A 16,678-nucleotide genomic window follows, 5' to 3' on the forward strand; every position below is an offset into this window, starting at 1 on the left:
TTTTCAGCACTCATCCATGTTGTATGTATCATAGCATATTTCAGCACTTCATTCCTTTCCGTGCCTACGTAATATTTTACTATATGCACACGTCACAATTTGTATACATTTTGGGGTTGATATGCATGAGGCTTATGTCTGTTTCATGATTATTATTATATACATTTCTGTGTACATGCCTTTAGGCAGACGTAAATTTTCAGTATTTTTGAATTCATAACTTGTATGATAAATTTTATGCTCAGCTTGTATTATTTTGAAGCAAATAAAAATTGTTTTCCTCAGTGGCTATACCTTTATATAATCCAACAGCAATGTATTGGATTCAAGTTCTTCCAGATTCTTAGAAAATTTGTTGTTTTCTGTCTCTTTTTAGTTATTCCAGTTTTTCACTGAAGCTTCAATTTTTCTTTCTCCAGTGACCACTAGTATTGAAACTTATTTCTTGCATTTGTTGTCAGTATGTAATGCTTCTTTGTAACAGCTGAGATATATTCATTATTTTTCCCTCTGGTTACTTTCGTCAGTAATAGGAAAATTACTGACACTGAAAGAATTCTTTTTTTAGTGGGTGTTGCATAGTATTTGGTTAAAGTCATTAGAACGTCAGGGGAGAACCAGTGAAATTATGTAATAATAATATAAATTGCAGCACTTTATTACTTGAATATGTTTTCCATATTAATAAGGATGGTAGGACAAATCCATTATTAGACTTGTGAGAGCTAACATTCAGGCCCTATGGCTGTATTCTTGTAGAGGAAAGACAATTAGCTGAAGATATGTAGCTTGCCCAAGATCACCTAACAAGTTATTGGCATAGTAGGAACGGGAACACATGGACTCTAAGTTTTCCATCTGCTTTCTTTGGCTGCTTTGCTAGGAGTGGGTGTACATATGTATATTTATGTTGTGTTTTTAGGAATGAGCAAAGGAAAGTGGGTTGGTTGATATATTGTTTCAAATAGACTCAGGGAGGTGGGATGGCAATTTTTATTTTTTTTTAACTTTTTATGCGGGAAAGAAAGATTAAATGTGGTGAATATGGCTTTAACATTCAGGAAAGGAAATGGATTTCATCCTAACACCATACTTCAAATATTTGGGTGTTTAACTCCTTGTAACATAAATATAGTCAAATAATATGAAACTCAAAAAGCTTTAAGGAATTCATTATAAATCATGATGTTCTTATATTTTTAAGAAACATAGTTTCCATTTTCCATCTACTTTCTTTACAGTAAAAATGTGCTCTGTGACAAACCATAAACCAATTCATGTAAGATGAGGATAACTATCAGCCAAAATGATTCTTCTTTTTTTTTTTAAAGATTTATTTATTTTTATTGCAAAGTCAGAAATACAGAAAGGAGGAGAGGTAAAGAAGAAGATCTTCTGTCTTATGATTCACTCTTCAAATTACCTCAATGGCCGGGTCTGTGCGGAGCTGCGCCAATCTGAAGCAAGGAGCCAGGAACTTCTTCTAGGTCTCCCACACGGGTTCATGATCCCAAGGCTTTGACCCGTCTTTGACTGCTTTCCCAGGATACAAGCAAAGAGCTGGATGGGAAGTAGAGTCACTGGGATTAGAACCTGCCCCCAAATGAGATCCTGGCCCGTTCAAGGCGAGGACTTTAGCTGCAAGGCTATCGAGCTGGGCCTGATCCTGTTTCTTTGTTTATTTGTTTTTAAGGTAGAGCATTGAGTATTATAAGGCAAGAAAACCCAGTAGGTTTTATGTGGATAGTTCATAAAATATTATATTTTTCGGGCCCTGTGCAATAGCTTAGTGGCAAGTGTCCTAGCCTTGAGTGCACATGGATCCCATATGGGTGTTGCTTGGTATCCCGGCCGCCCTGCTTCCCATCCAGCTCCCTTCTTGTAGCCTGCTGAAGCAGTCAAGGACGGCCCAAAGCTTTGGGAACCTGTACCATCACAGGAGACCCAGAAGAAGAGAATATATTTAATGTTTTTAAAAGGCCTATATCTAAGATAACCATATTTCCCTCCTCTCTCAATATTGTTCTTTCATCCTTTTTTTTTCTTTAATTTTTTTTGCAAAGATATACTTAAAATCTACTCTATAATCAAAGGCTTAATTTCACTACTAGACATAAAATTCAAATAAGAGAAAGTAGAAAAATCACACTTCTATAGGAGTATAAACAAGGGCTTGAAATCCTAATAATGTTACAAAATGTCCATTTCATCGCTGTGGAATTTTAGATTTTAGATTTTATAATAACTGCTATATATCTGAAGAAAAAGCTATGACATTTGTCTTTTTGGACTGCCTTGCTTTACTAACCGTAATTGTTTCAAACCAGACCATCGTGGGCATTGTGGTGCAAGGGGTGCAGCCACTTGGAAGCCAGCATGCTGTACTGCTGGATCTGCACTGCTGACCCCTTGGAGCTGGTGTGAATGAGCAGCCACAGAGAACGGCCTGTATTCAGAGCTCTTCCACACCCATAGGGGGAGCTCTGATTGAAACTCCTCCTGATTTCAACCTGTTCCTGTCCTGGCTGTTGAGAACATGTGGGGAGTGAATTGGGCAATAGATCGTCTTGCTCCATCTCCATATTCTAACCACTATTTCCACATAATAAAATAAACCTTTAACTGAAAAGCCCTGCAGTTAATTTGCCAGTTATGATGTCAGTGTCTAATAGAAGAGTACCTGGAATGGATATCCAGCACTGGGTCCTGATTCCAGAACAAATTGGTGTGTTAGTAACCTGAAAGAAAACGTAACTAAGTTGATTACAATGAAAATATGTTTACAAACCAGAGCCAATTAACTTGAGCAAATTGAAATTAACATTTGGCATCACATACAAAGAATGTTATCCATACTTAATATAAATAACTGCTCTCACCCAAATTGGAAATCTAGTGTAATTTTTTAAGAGGTCTTCAACATGACCTTTGTGTATTCTCTGGGCCAACCTTGTATGACCTTAAGAGCATGCTAACTACCTAAGAAAGTTGCTAACAATCTTTTGCTAATAGATAGTTTCTATTTTTATAATGTCTGTACCACCTTCAAGGACTTTAAAGTGATTCACAAACTTTAAATTATCATGGTTGAGAATAAATTCCAAAAACATGCCAAAGGGTAGAAAATGAACACTTATTTTTGTGGAGTTGTAGCATTATGCCCAAAAGAGTGATTTGGCAGCAATGACAAGTGACTCTGCATATGACACTTTGAGGCCAAGCGGCTTCCAGGGAGAGTAGATTCCAGTTTTTATTTTTTTCCTCTGTGAGGATGGGGCTATGGCATCTCAGAAAAGTGACTTTCAAGCCTCAGGCAGTTAAAACTCAAGGAAATAGAAGATAAGTGGGTTTGGCAATGACGCCACATAAAAGAACACTTGGGCGCATGGCAACCTATTTTTATCGCCCCTACTGTCTGCTGCTCCTGAGTGGAGGGCAACCTTCTTTTTCTCAACCTTTTCTTTTTTCTATCCATGAGAGTTAATGGAATGTACAACATCAATAACATGACACATCTGTGAGATAGAAACAAAAACAGTTAGCACAGTTCTGGAAGTAACATCCTGTAATGTAGAAATCAGAGGACAAGTGAAATGATAGGTCTGTTAATTCACTTCAGTTCATCTTTGTACTATCTATATTTACTAAAATTTCCCATTTTCATCAGGGAGATGTATGATTATTGTAAATTTTGAGAAGTGACTTTTCAAAGCAAGACTCCCGTCCAAGTTATAATGTACAGTATCATTTTAAAAATAAAAGTCAAATATTTTAATATTTCAATGTATAAAATAAATTATTTCTACAATCTTGTAGCACTATATCCTTTACTTTGTGACATTTTTGAACTTCCTGTTACATATGTCACCACCTGTTTCCTCTATCAGCTGTCATTGTTCGCACTGATTTTTCCATTTCTAATATATATCCACGTTGTATCCTGTGACTTTGAAAACACCATAGCTATAGGGTTATTTCTATTAATATGCTAAATGTTTTTGCTTCTGTATACCCTCCAATTCTGTGATTTTATCTAAATTGCATTCTACTATTTGCCTCAAGAATTATGCTCTCAATTTCTGATAGTTATGAAAAAATGCATAATAAAGAGGTGTTGACTCAGTTCTTCTACCAAATGTAAATGGAACCATAGTCAGAAGGCTATCCGACGGCGCAAACACATGCATCACCTTCTTCAGAATAATATGAATAATGACTTTACTGAAGAGGAAGCTCAGCTGTGCAGAGGATAATGGTGTGAGTGGAAGTGATGTGCTGTGGCTGATACAGTGAATTGTATAGATTCTTGCAAGTATTGTTTATGAAGTTCTGTTTATAATTGTTACTAGGTAAGCTATAGAAAAATGGCAGCAACGAGCAAACTGTTTTAGCAGAAAATTGCCCTCATTGTATGAGAAGTTTGCTTACAGATTCCAATCTAATGGCTGAGTGATTTCTACTATGATCAAAAGTTCCTTTTTTTTTTTTAGGTTCTGATTGAAAGTGAGTGATGGGGCCTGGCATGATAACATAATGGTTAAAGTCCTCGCCTTACACTTGCCAGGATCTCATATGGGTGCCAGTTCTAATCCCGGTGGCCCTGCTTCCCCTCCAGCTCCCTGCTTGTGGCCTGGGAAAGCAGTTGAGGATGGCCCAAAGCCTTGGGACCCTGCACCCACGTGGGACACCTGGAAGCAGATCTGGGCTCCTGGCTTCAGACTGACTCAGTTCCAGCTTTTTCTTCTCTGTCTCTCCTCTGTATATCTGACTTTTCAATAAAAATAAATCTTAAAAAAAAAAGAAAGTGAATGATGGGGTCATCATTACAAAATGGTATGTTGGCTTTCTCTCTTTTTGTAAAGTGGTATTGTCCAGTTAATTTGGGTGATCTTTAAAAAGCTGCCATTGCAAATAAAACAACTCTCAAAAAGTTTTCTGAAGCATAATTAAGAAAATATTATCTTTATTCATGAGTTGCAAGCTGGAAAGTATCTCCTTCAAGTGAATGGTCTAATGGTCTTAGAAAGGTTATGAGGATATCACCCACTGGTATTGATTAGCTTGTATGTAACACATTTTTTTAATTGGATGTGAGGACTCTTGTATTTCCAATTCTTTTAGCTTTGAATATGTGCCCAGAGACTTAGCTAGTACTTGTAGTTTTTTGGAGGAGAAATGTAACTTGATTTTTCATTAGCGTTTCAATTAAAATATAGAATTAAAACATTATGTTTTTAATTATCTGACAGAATGATGAAAGGAAGGGAAAAGAGAGAGAAAGAGAAAGAAGGCCTCCTCTTTTGCTGGCCTACTCCCCAACTGGCTAAAACATACATTGCCATTCTTTTCACCTCAAGAAAAAAAATCTCACCTAATCACTGTGAATTATCTCTGAAGGCTGCTATTGAACATGGCTTTTTGGCACAGCCTTGAGAATTTTTCTACCATTAACAAATAATTCACACTTTATGGAATTTCTCTAAAATTCAGAAAAAAGGAAAAGCAGCATAACATCTTATTGAAATTGGATGAACAAGATTGAAAAAAAACAGGCTAATCTTATTTATTCCCAGCATGTATTAATTATTGCCCTGCAATGCATATGTAAGTTCCTTAATATAATGGGGTTTGGTAACAGGTTATGAACAACAAAAATTGTCTAGATAGGCAAAATTATTTCATTATCAATATTCTTAAACACATACATACACAGACTATCATTCAAACAAGAATCAGTGGCTAAGCAGTTACCAAGCTGGTCCTGTGTGAGTGTTTTTTTTTGTTTTTTTTTTTGTTTTTTTTTTTAAAGATTTATTCATTTTATTACAGCCAGATATACACAGAGGAGAGACAGAGAGGAAGATCTTCCGTCCGATGATTCACTCCCCAAGTGAGCCGCAACGGGCCGATGCGCGCCGATCCGAAGCCGGAAACCTGGAACCTCTTCCGGGTCTCCCACGCGGGTGCAGGGTCCCAATGCATTGGGCCGTCCTCAACTGCTTTCCCAGGCCACAAGCAGGGAGCTGGATGGGAAGTGGAGCTGCCGGGATTAGAACCGGCGCCCATATGGGATCCCGGGGCTTTCAAGGCGAGGACTCTAGCCGCTAGGCCACGCCGCCGGGCCCAGTGTGAGTGTTTTTTAAAAGCTTTATTATTATGTATTTCATCTGTTGGAACTAAACACTTCTGAAAACAAAAAATAGAAGTTACCTGGCTTTTATCTGTTGTGTTGTACAGCAGGATGAAAATGTCTGTTGTGATGGAATATTAGGCTTGATGAGAGTTTTCAGTGGTTAGTAAATAAAGTATGTTAAAATTCTTATATCCTAAAGACTTAATAGAGTCGACTTTGGATGTTTGGACCACAAAGAAGAGTTTCGTGGTTGAGATCAAAGTATGTCAGTTACTTTTACTTGATCATTGCACATGTGAGCATACCTTGAATTGTCACACTCTATTCCATGTGTATGTAAAATTACTCAATGTCAATTAAACGTTCATTATGGGGCCAGCATTGTGGCACAGTGTCTCAAGTATTGCTTGTGATGGACATCCCTTGGAAGTTCCAGACTGAGTCCCCGTTCTTTCCCCACTTCTGATCCAGCGCCCTGTGATGCCGTGTCAAGCTATGTGCTTCAACATCGCCTCCTCTCAGCTGTTACAGCCAATTCGAGAGTGAAGGCAAAGGCGGAAGGTGTTTTTCAACCTTCTGCTAACTTTGCCTTCAAATGAACAAAAATAATCTTCAAAAATGTTTTTGTTTTGTAAGTAGGAGAAACCCAAGACTTGAAGATAACCAAATGTATGATTTTGTACTGGCATTACATGTTCTTCGGGATGATTTAATGAGAGAAAAGATTTTATTTGGAGGTCAGAACCAATGCAACAAAATGTTTGGAAATGGAGGTCATCATATTAGTTTTGAATTTTGTATTTAGGTCTACCATCCCTTTTGAGTTTTGTGAAGGATGAAAAGACCTTATCTGCATTCATTTATTTTCAAGTTGATGCTTCCAATTTGTGATTCTTTAAATCCATATGTGCAGAACCCAAAGAAAGAAAGTGAATACATCTGCAATACATGGCTTGAACCAACTATGAATCATGTTTATTGAGGAAAATGAATAATCTAATAATCTAATTTTAACTAAAATTTCAAATATATATTAAGGAAGGTACCGTGAGTTTTGTGTTTATAGGATTGTGCTAGCTTCAACAGCACACACACTATATATTGGAATGAAAGTATAGGATTAGCAGCATTTGAAAAATATAGTAAAGATATAGATGAGGAAAGTTGAATTGTGATAACTTTTGATTTATAAATTTGTACTTTTTCTGTGTTGTTTATAAGATTTGTATTTATCTTTAATAAATAAAATAAAGCCATATGTAGCTTCCAGTTATACAGTAGTTCTATGAACTTAAACAATCAATATTTTCAAAAGACTTTTATAATAGCAGTGAAGACAATATATTTCCTCCTGTAAATATAGATTTCTAATGTGTAACAGAAGCTGATGAATGGAAAAACAAAGATTCATCCTTAGAGCCCACAGAGGCGACATTCTCATCAAAACCTGATTGCACACTCCTAGTCCCCAGAACAACGTATTTTTCTTCTGTTGTTAAAGGACAAATAAGGAGATGTCATTGCAAACATCTAAATCTGTTATACTTCATGTTTAAAAGTTTGAAATTAATATTTTCAAGTTTGTTAAAGCATTGGTCTTCTCTTAAAAATATCATAAGAAATAAATAACTAATTTAGTGGTTATATTACATGTTCCCACTCAATTATTAATAAAACAAAAATGTTTGAAAGAGCAAGTAAGAATCATCTTTGGAAGGACAAGATAAAAATACTGTTTTGCAATCAAAACTTCAACATTATTATACAAAGCATTGTTAAATGGGATATCAAAGCATAATTTTAATCCAATTGATTTTATAGCTAATTTTTCAATTTAATGTCAACCAAATTTAAACGGAGTGAGAATATTTAATTCTTAACATTGCATCTTGATAGTTTTTCTTGATTTAAGATACGATATGAATGCAGAATGACTCATTCGGTATGATTCAGTGCCCTTGAGGAAGGTTGAATGGAATAGCTCAAATAGGGACGATGAGGTCCCAATAGCATCAGAAATTGAAGCATTTTTAAAGGCTAGAAATATTTTTCCACACAATTAGCAGGAAATCACATTGTCAGGGATTTTCCTTCAGGTCATTAACTAATATGTTCACTAACTACTCCCAGAAATTGGTTTGAAAAATTTTTTTCTGCCTGGTCAGAGGCATGACTGATTTGGAATGAAACGATTTTTACTGCAATTTTGTCATATTTTCACTATTTCTCATATTTTCACTATTTTTATTATAGACTTGCAAAGACACCAATAAGTGTTTTTCTATTGTAACTACATACTTTCTAGAGAAAATTAATTAATTTATCATAATTTAATCTTTTTATAAGAAGGGGAAATTTGAATGGTATCTTTATAAAATGTACACTTGCTAATATCAGGATTTTTTACTTTGCATAGAAGGATCATATTAGCTATTTAGTATCATGACAAGCCCTAAATTATAAGCTGTACATTATGAAACATAGTATTTTTGAATAAAATTGTGTATTGCTGAACAATTAACAAAAATATATTCAAATATGAAAGTTGATAAACAAAATTTTATAGATTAAAGTGAATGTTAATATAATAGTCCTTTGTGAATGGGGAGCAAAATATTCTAAAATCATATCCTAAGAGGATATTCTATAATCTTTTGTTAGGTTTGTAACAGTACAGGAAGGATATTAATTTAGAAAACATTTTGGCAGGTAAAGAATTTTGTATTATAGAGCAACAACTCAGTTATTAAATGTCAACTGACAGTACATGAGATCCTAAATACTAAAAAACAGAACATAGGAACCTTCCCAACTCTCCAAGATTTGTGCAAGTTATAAAGATGCGTATTTATCAGGAAGGATAAAGTGATGTAAAGATACTGATATAAAGAAGCTGCAGGAATTGCTCATTAGGAAACTTAACTGTCACGCTCTCTGTTCAACATTTTGACTGTGGCACATATTTAAAATGTGCCTTAATGAAACTATCATTCCTTCAAATAACTAAGAAGATAATTGCTTAAGAACATTCCTCACAGTGCTATCTATGTTCCAGAAAGGTATAGAAGCGGAGAGAACATTGGGAGCTTCAATCCACACTGACACAGACCACTTAAACCACTACCCTTGCGGGAGTCAATGATTACTAAAACTCTTTTTCTTGTCTGGGTGTGGTTTTTTTAAAGATTTTTTAAGAATTTTAATTGAAAAGTCAGATATGCAGAGAAGAGGAGGGACAGAGAGGAAGATTTTCCATCCAATGGTTGACTCCCCAATTTGCCACAACGGCTGAAACTGTGCCGATCCGAAGCCAGGAGAAAGGAATTTTTTCAGGGTCTCTCAAGGATGTGCAGGGTCCCAAGGCTTTGGGCTCTTTTCAAATGCTTTCCCAGGCCACAAGCATGAAGCTGGATGGGAAGTAGGGTCACTAGGATTAAAACTGGTACCCATAGGCATCCCAGTGAGTGCAAGGCAAAGATTTTAGCCACTAGGCTATAGTGCCAGGCTCTTGGTGTATGTTTTAAGTCTTGAAATGGGGAGATGTACAAAAAAGAATGTGAAAAGCAGAAATAATTTATTGAAAAAAGCAGGAAAAATAAAAGCCAAAGAAAAAAATCTCCCAACCTGCTTGAAGAAGAAAGTTGGAGGCTAACTGTCCAGGGATTTATGCAGAATCTAAGAAGAAGGGGTTCCTTATGATTGCTCGGTTAATAGGGTCAACGTTCCAATGAAACCTCAATAGAGAAAATAGAAAACATCAAAATTGCTGTTGAGATATATAGAATTCTCTTTACCAGACTAGTTGCAACAGCACAGACAAATCATAAACTACCAGAACTGGCAAATCAACATCCTTCACAGAATCTGGTGGCAGAATTTTCTCAGGTTCTCTGAAAATCATTTCCAGAGTTGGGGGGAGTGCTCCTCTCGAATGTGTACCTACCTTTAAATCTATCTACCAATGCCCTCTCTAGATGTAATCCCCATGTCTGTCAGGGAAGAGGGAAGATAATCACCTGAATACTATGAGCTGGAGAGGAAAACTGGTGGAGACAATGAACAAGGTTCCTCCTTGGAAGGCTGTCCAGTGACTCATAGTAGAAGGCTTTTCTATCTGCCACTACTTCTAGATAAGAGATTAGCACCGCAAGAATAGAAGAAGATATTATAATGTTATAATGCAGATGTAACTCCAAATAAGCAGGATGTTTATAAGCTCTCATTGTGTTGCATATAGTCAATATGGCTAAAGTTAATGCCTAACATTGCACCAACAGAGGAGATAAGTAAATGAACCAGGATTCTGAGTAGGAAGAATATTTTCCCAAATCATTTCAGTTTGATGAGATTGAGGAATAATGGCTGCAGATGACTATGCATAACAGATACACCTATATTTTTAAAGATTTATGTATTTTTAATATGAAAGGCAGGGATGAACAGAGAGAATGACAGAGAAAGAGAAGGAGAGATTTTTCTATCTAATGTTTCACTTCAGAGGTAAGCCAATCAAAAGTCTGGGTCTCCCACATAGCTGCAGGACTCCAAGGACTTGAAGCATCCTCCTGTCTTCCCAGGACATTAGTGGGGAGTGGGATTGGAAGAGGAGCACTTTGGACATGAATTCACATGGGATGCCAGAGAGGCAGAGGAAAGTTACAGAGAGTGATGGAGATCTTCCATCCACTGATTCATTCCCCAAATGGCTGCCACAGCCCGACCCAGGCCTGTCAGAAGCTGGGAGCCAGTAGCTTCTTGGGGTCTCCCATTTGGGTGTAGAGGTCCTAGGACTTGGGTCATCCTCCACTGCTTTCCCAGGATATAAGCAGGGAGCTGGTAAGAAGTGAACCAACTGAGACACTAATTGGAGCCAGTCCCCAATAATCTTTTAAAAATGAGTTTAGGTCCTTCAGCTATTAAGTAGGGATACTCATTTTCTTTGCAGACGAGAAATTTCTCCCAGGATTAAATCTGAGTTTGGATTCCAAACACAGATCTTCACTCGGGATTGGTGGATACAAAATCCCAATCTGGACACACTTACTGCAATGACAGTGGAAAGAATCACAGTATAGAATATTCTCCAACTTCTTTTACGGTACGAGAGTAGGTTTCAGGGTCTTTATTAACAGAGAGCAATCTGGGTTATACTTGGGACTTCCTGATCACCTAGGTCACGTCTCTGGAACTTGAACTTTGGTTTGGAATGTGACAAGTGCTCTATAAGGTTGCATTGTCCATTAGACATTTATTACTAAGGAAACAATGACAATGAAACAAATCAGAATGGATGAAATCTAACTTTCAGGTGATTTGCCTGATATACACTAAAGCTCTGGTCAGGAGAAATATTCAAGGAAAAGGAATTTCCTGAGATAGATTCTCGAGATGTCTTTTAAGAGTGTCATTATACTTCTACCTTTTGTTGGGCTTTGGGCCTCGTTGTGTAATTAGCACCTTAGAGATGCTCTGACTAATATTCATATGAGTTGAGGGGCCACTGTCCCTTTGTATACTTTGAGATAGTCTAAACAGAGGGACTGTTTTGAAGATCAGCTGCTTTGCTTCTTCAGGGCCTTCTGTGTTTTCTAGGGATAGATGTTTACTCACTTAGTGAAAGTATATGTCCCAAGAAGGTGTACTTTTTCCTTTTAAGCATGCAAACAAAACATGGTCCCTAATGCTTCTTTTCAGAGCTTTCTTTTCCTTGCACTCCAATAAAGCAAACCATTGATAGAAAGGGTTATTCTTAGACAAAGCCCTCACAACCCATTTTGTAGTCCCAAGGAGGTCCTTTCCTTTAAATCACACGTAGACCAGTTGCAAAGACTATACTGTCCCAGGTAGAAATCTCTGTGGAGGGTTTCAAGTGCCTTCCACTGGCGGAATAATGCATGGAAGCTTCCTTCTTCAGCCTAAAACTATCCACTCAGCTGGAGACTATACTTCTAGAAAGTGACCTCAGAGATCTAGCAATGGCCTGATCTAGTTCAGGGTTTTTTTCTATGATCCAAGGGACCTCTAGTGAACTCAAAAGAGAGAATTACCTTGAATGCAGTTCAGACCACCAAATCAGGAAATTAATTTATCTCAGCTATTTCATTGGCCCCAATGAAATAACCCAATGAGGTTAAGAATATGAAAGATAACAGCTGGGCTATCCTGTGATGGTTTTTTTTTATAGGGGATTTATTTCCATTGTGCATGTGCTTTTTTTCAAATAATCACATGAACATGGGGAACTAGATAGACACACTCAGAATGACTGTAAATATTTACCCTTTTTATCTTTGCTCAGCCTGATTTTACCTGTCAGATCCACTAGTTATGCTGATCAAGCACTCATCCCAGAAGGAAGATGATTTTCTAATTTAAGATGATTATGGCATATCCAGAGTGACAAATTCCTTGTCAAACAAAGGAACTCCCACCTGTAAAAAAAGCAAGCAAGCAAGCAAGCAAGAAATAAAGAAAGAAAGAAAGAAAGAAAGAAAAGCAATCCTGGGTTTCTTGAGTGGCTCTCTGGATGCTTAATTCTGCAGAACTACTTGTTTTTCTGTTCTGTTCAGGAAGGAAAGTAATGGGGTTAATAAGAACAGTCGTATTGCAGAAGCCTCCAGCAGTAATGCCCCGTATGTTCAGAGGTGATTGAGATGCAGATACTTTCTTTTAATCCTAGAAACCCTGTCATATTGTGGGGGGATGTACACGATTAGAGATCATCCTCATCCTACAAGCAGTTTGGTGGTTTCAAGGATTAGGAAGGCGGTAGTTTCCATGACTCAGAGGCAGGCTAACCACATATTACATACCATGTCAGATTCTTTACTAAGATATCCTACATACTACTGATCTGATGCCTTTTGTTGAGTAAACACTCCTAAATCCAATCCTTTGCTCTTGGTTGAATACAGATTGAAGACTTGCTCATTTGGCTCAATAATGTGTGGACTTTGAGTAAGGCTTATTTAACTTAGACAAAGGCCTGTGGGGCTAAATTGGTCCCGTGTACAAACAAGGGTCTATTCTCTCTGGGCTTCTTTCATTATATGGTACAAAGACCAGGATGATTGCTTTTATGTGGAAATCCAAAATCAACAGAATCCTGTGACTCCCAGGAAACCTATGAATTTTGTTAGAGATTTAAGAAGCAGAAAGATGGCTAAGGATTTAATTTTTATACTCCCTTCAGTGCTAAAACTACTTAAGATAAGGCTGAGGCTAGAAGCATTAAATAAGGACAGTAGAGTTGGTCTTTATATTTCAAGAATTTAGACTCGCTTTTTGCTAGAAAGTTGAGAATGACCTTAATTTCTTCTTTTTCTAAGTTTAGATTAAGCATCACCCACCTAAAGTACCAAAAATTTTCTGCAGATGGAAAACCTCTGACAGGTCTTTGGACAAGGCTGTCCTAACAAATGGGAACAGTTTCAAAACTTTGTGCCAACACAGTTCAAGAACAATGAATAGATTGTGTTGAGACGTCCTCAAAAGCAGATGAATAATTCTAGTCAGGAGATAGGAGAATACAATTCAAAAAAGGTATTTTTTAAGTTCATATCTGTAAAATAGTTTTGACCCTTCCAGAATTTAGAACAGTGAAATATAAAAGTTACAGACCAACAAGTGAAGGAGGACCATAGCTTCATTAACTAAATGGTGGACAACTATACGTCTTTATTTTTTTAATAGTCATTTTTTATTAGAAAGTCAGATTTACAGAGAAGGAGAGACAAAGTAAAAGATCTCCCATCTGCTGGTTCACTCTGCAAGGGGCCATCATGGCTGGAGCTGAGCTGATGCAACAGCAGGAGCCAGGAGCTTCTTCCAGGTCTTCCACAAGGATGCAAAACCCCAAGAATTTGGGCCATCCTCTACTGCTTTTCCAGGCTACAAGCAAGGAGCTGGATGGGAACTGTAGCAGCCTGGATACAAATTAGTGCCCACATGGAATCCAAGAACACTCAAATCAAGGACTTTAGCCACTAGGCTACCTTGTGGGCCTGTGTCCGATTTTAATTTGCTCTTTTGTACTCCTAGGACTGGTTAGTTATTTTTTATTAGAAAGTCAGATTATAGAGAGGAGGAGACAGAACGGAAGATTTTTTTTTTTGTCTGCTGATTCATTCCCCAAGTGGCCAAAAGCACCAGAGCCTAGTCCACACAAAGCCAGGAGCAGGGGTTTCTGGGTCTTCTGCGCAGTTGCAGGGCCCCAACGTTTTGGGCCATCCTTGACTGCTCTCCCAGGCCACAAGTAGCAAGGTGGATGGGAGGCAGGGTGGTCAGGATTAGAACTGGTGCCCATATGGAATCCCAGCTAGTGTAAGGTGAGGACTTCAGGTGCTATGCTACCACACTGGGTCCATCCTTGTGACTTTTAAGGGATCTTGTTTTAGATAGGGAAATGAGGGTCAGTCTTCAAGATGTATCCAAACTGGTTAGGTAGTTATTGTTCTTTTTCTGGGCCATCTAAACTGTTGAAATAATATCTATCCTAAGTTGAGGAGGGGATAACATGTGCCATATAGATAGTGGTTCCCACATAAGCTAAGAAATGTCTCCCAGGAAGAGGTATTGGAATATCCAGTATGGTCAAAAAACTTGATATCTAGGAGGATGTCAGAGTCCTTCCCTTCTTTCTTCTAGGACTCCCTATGGCAAATCAGTGCTGATGTTCCAGGTGGTAGGAGCCGGTAGAAGAATCCCAGCGACCCTGTAGTCTTATTGGATTATCTGAAGAAGTGAGTCTGGCTCTAGATACCTTGGTCTATGAATAGTCATACTTACAACGATTCCCTTTTGAAGAGGAAAGCACTGTGGACAGTCATTGTCAAAGTTCCTCCATGAGACCTCAGCCATACAACTCTGGAGCTCCTTGAGGTCTCTCACATTACTGTGGCTGCTACAAGAGTTCCAAGCTTTTTTTGTTATTTCTTCATTTTTTTTTCTCTTGGGTTTGATTGTGAAGATCTATATGGCAATCCTTTGGAGATTTGCTAATATATTTCAGATCCATTAGCCAGTGTTTGAAGATTTGTTCTAATATCTGAAATTGATTGGTGAACTTATTTTTTTGAATTTGCCCATTGAACCAGGAGAGAGACAAGTATGCTTCACTAAAATCTCCCTTTGTCATTTTATGAAAGTGGATTTATCTTCTGGGTATTGGTTTATTGTGGACAGCATGGAGTAGTTTAAGGGCTTGATTCTGGCCTGCCTCAACCTTTCAAGGCAAAAGCAATGAAATATTTTAATTTCCATTCATCCACAGGGTCATATTGTATCCATTTAGGATGAGATTCTTCCTGATAAATGGCCCACTTTCTTACAGTATATATTTGTTCCTGGCTGCCCTGATAAGGCACAGATGTAAATTTCATATCAAATTCATTCCCCAAAATCTGCATCTTGGACAATGGCCTATTTCTCACTCACTGTTGACTTGTTTAAGAGTAATATTACATCATTCAGGTGATATCACAGACCTGTTATAATGCAAAAAACCTATGTGTATTGGTCAGAGTCATTTCAATATCTTTGAAAATCCCCCTTTACCTGTTTTAAGAGCTTACAGGGAAAGTGAGGCCTGGATGAGTTGGACGAGTAAGAGCTGTTAGAATTTCCTGGAATGAAAAGAAAAAGCTTAAATAAGGTGTTGGGTGTCCTGCTTGCTAGCAAGTATTGCAGATGAAAGGTAGCATGAAAGAATAAGAACTGGAGGAGAGATTGGTATAGACTGTGTGGCAAGTTCTGCAACAAAGATAGACAGGAACTTCAGTTTTGAGGATAACTGTTATTACAAGCATCAGATCTACCTTTCAGAACTGATAAAAATCTGGTTTATTTCACAAGGCAAAACCAAAACAAAACAAAGCAACATGTTTTGGCATTAAGGGCTCTCAGGCCATTTCTCTTCCCTGTGACAAAAGTCTGTTAAAGGATGGTGACATAGTTAGTACTTCCTGCTGGGCATCAAGTCTTTCTAACTTTGCCACCAATTCGTATCCCTGTTACAACATGGTACAGAAAAAATACCAGGTATGTTCATTCAAGTTTTGAGGGTCAAAGGAATCTCATCTCACACACTGGATACATTTCCTTGAAAGCAAACTGAGAGCAGGAGCAACATGTCTAGCGTTAAAAGGCGGAAAGGGTTTAGTCAGGTGAACTTCTGTCTACCTCAACAAGCCTTCCCTCTGAGTCTTTATGAACAGAAATCTTACAGATCACTTTTAGCTGGCTGATGGAATCAGGGAGTGGAACAGGAAGAGGAGGAGGAAGGAGAAGATGAAGACGGAAAAGAGGAAGAAGAAGAACGGGAAGAAGAGGAGGAGATGACGAAGAAACTTTTGACCACACTGGAATGAATGTCTGAAGGAGTCATTGAAGTTTGCTTGTCTAGGGGCCTTTATACACAGTAAAGTATGAAGTTCTCATGGTTGACTCAAGAGAAATATTGGTTTTCTTTGGTTCAGTAACATTTCTAATGGAGATGATATAAAAATGATAGAAAATAAGATTAAATACGTTTGAGAAAATATAACT

Source organism: Ochotona princeps, chromosome 12 (genome assembly GCF_030435755.1).
Source record: "Ochotona princeps isolate mOchPri1 chromosome 12, mOchPri1.hap1, whole genome shotgun sequence".
NCBI lineage: Eukaryota > Metazoa > Chordata > Mammalia > Lagomorpha > Ochotonidae > Ochotona > Ochotona princeps.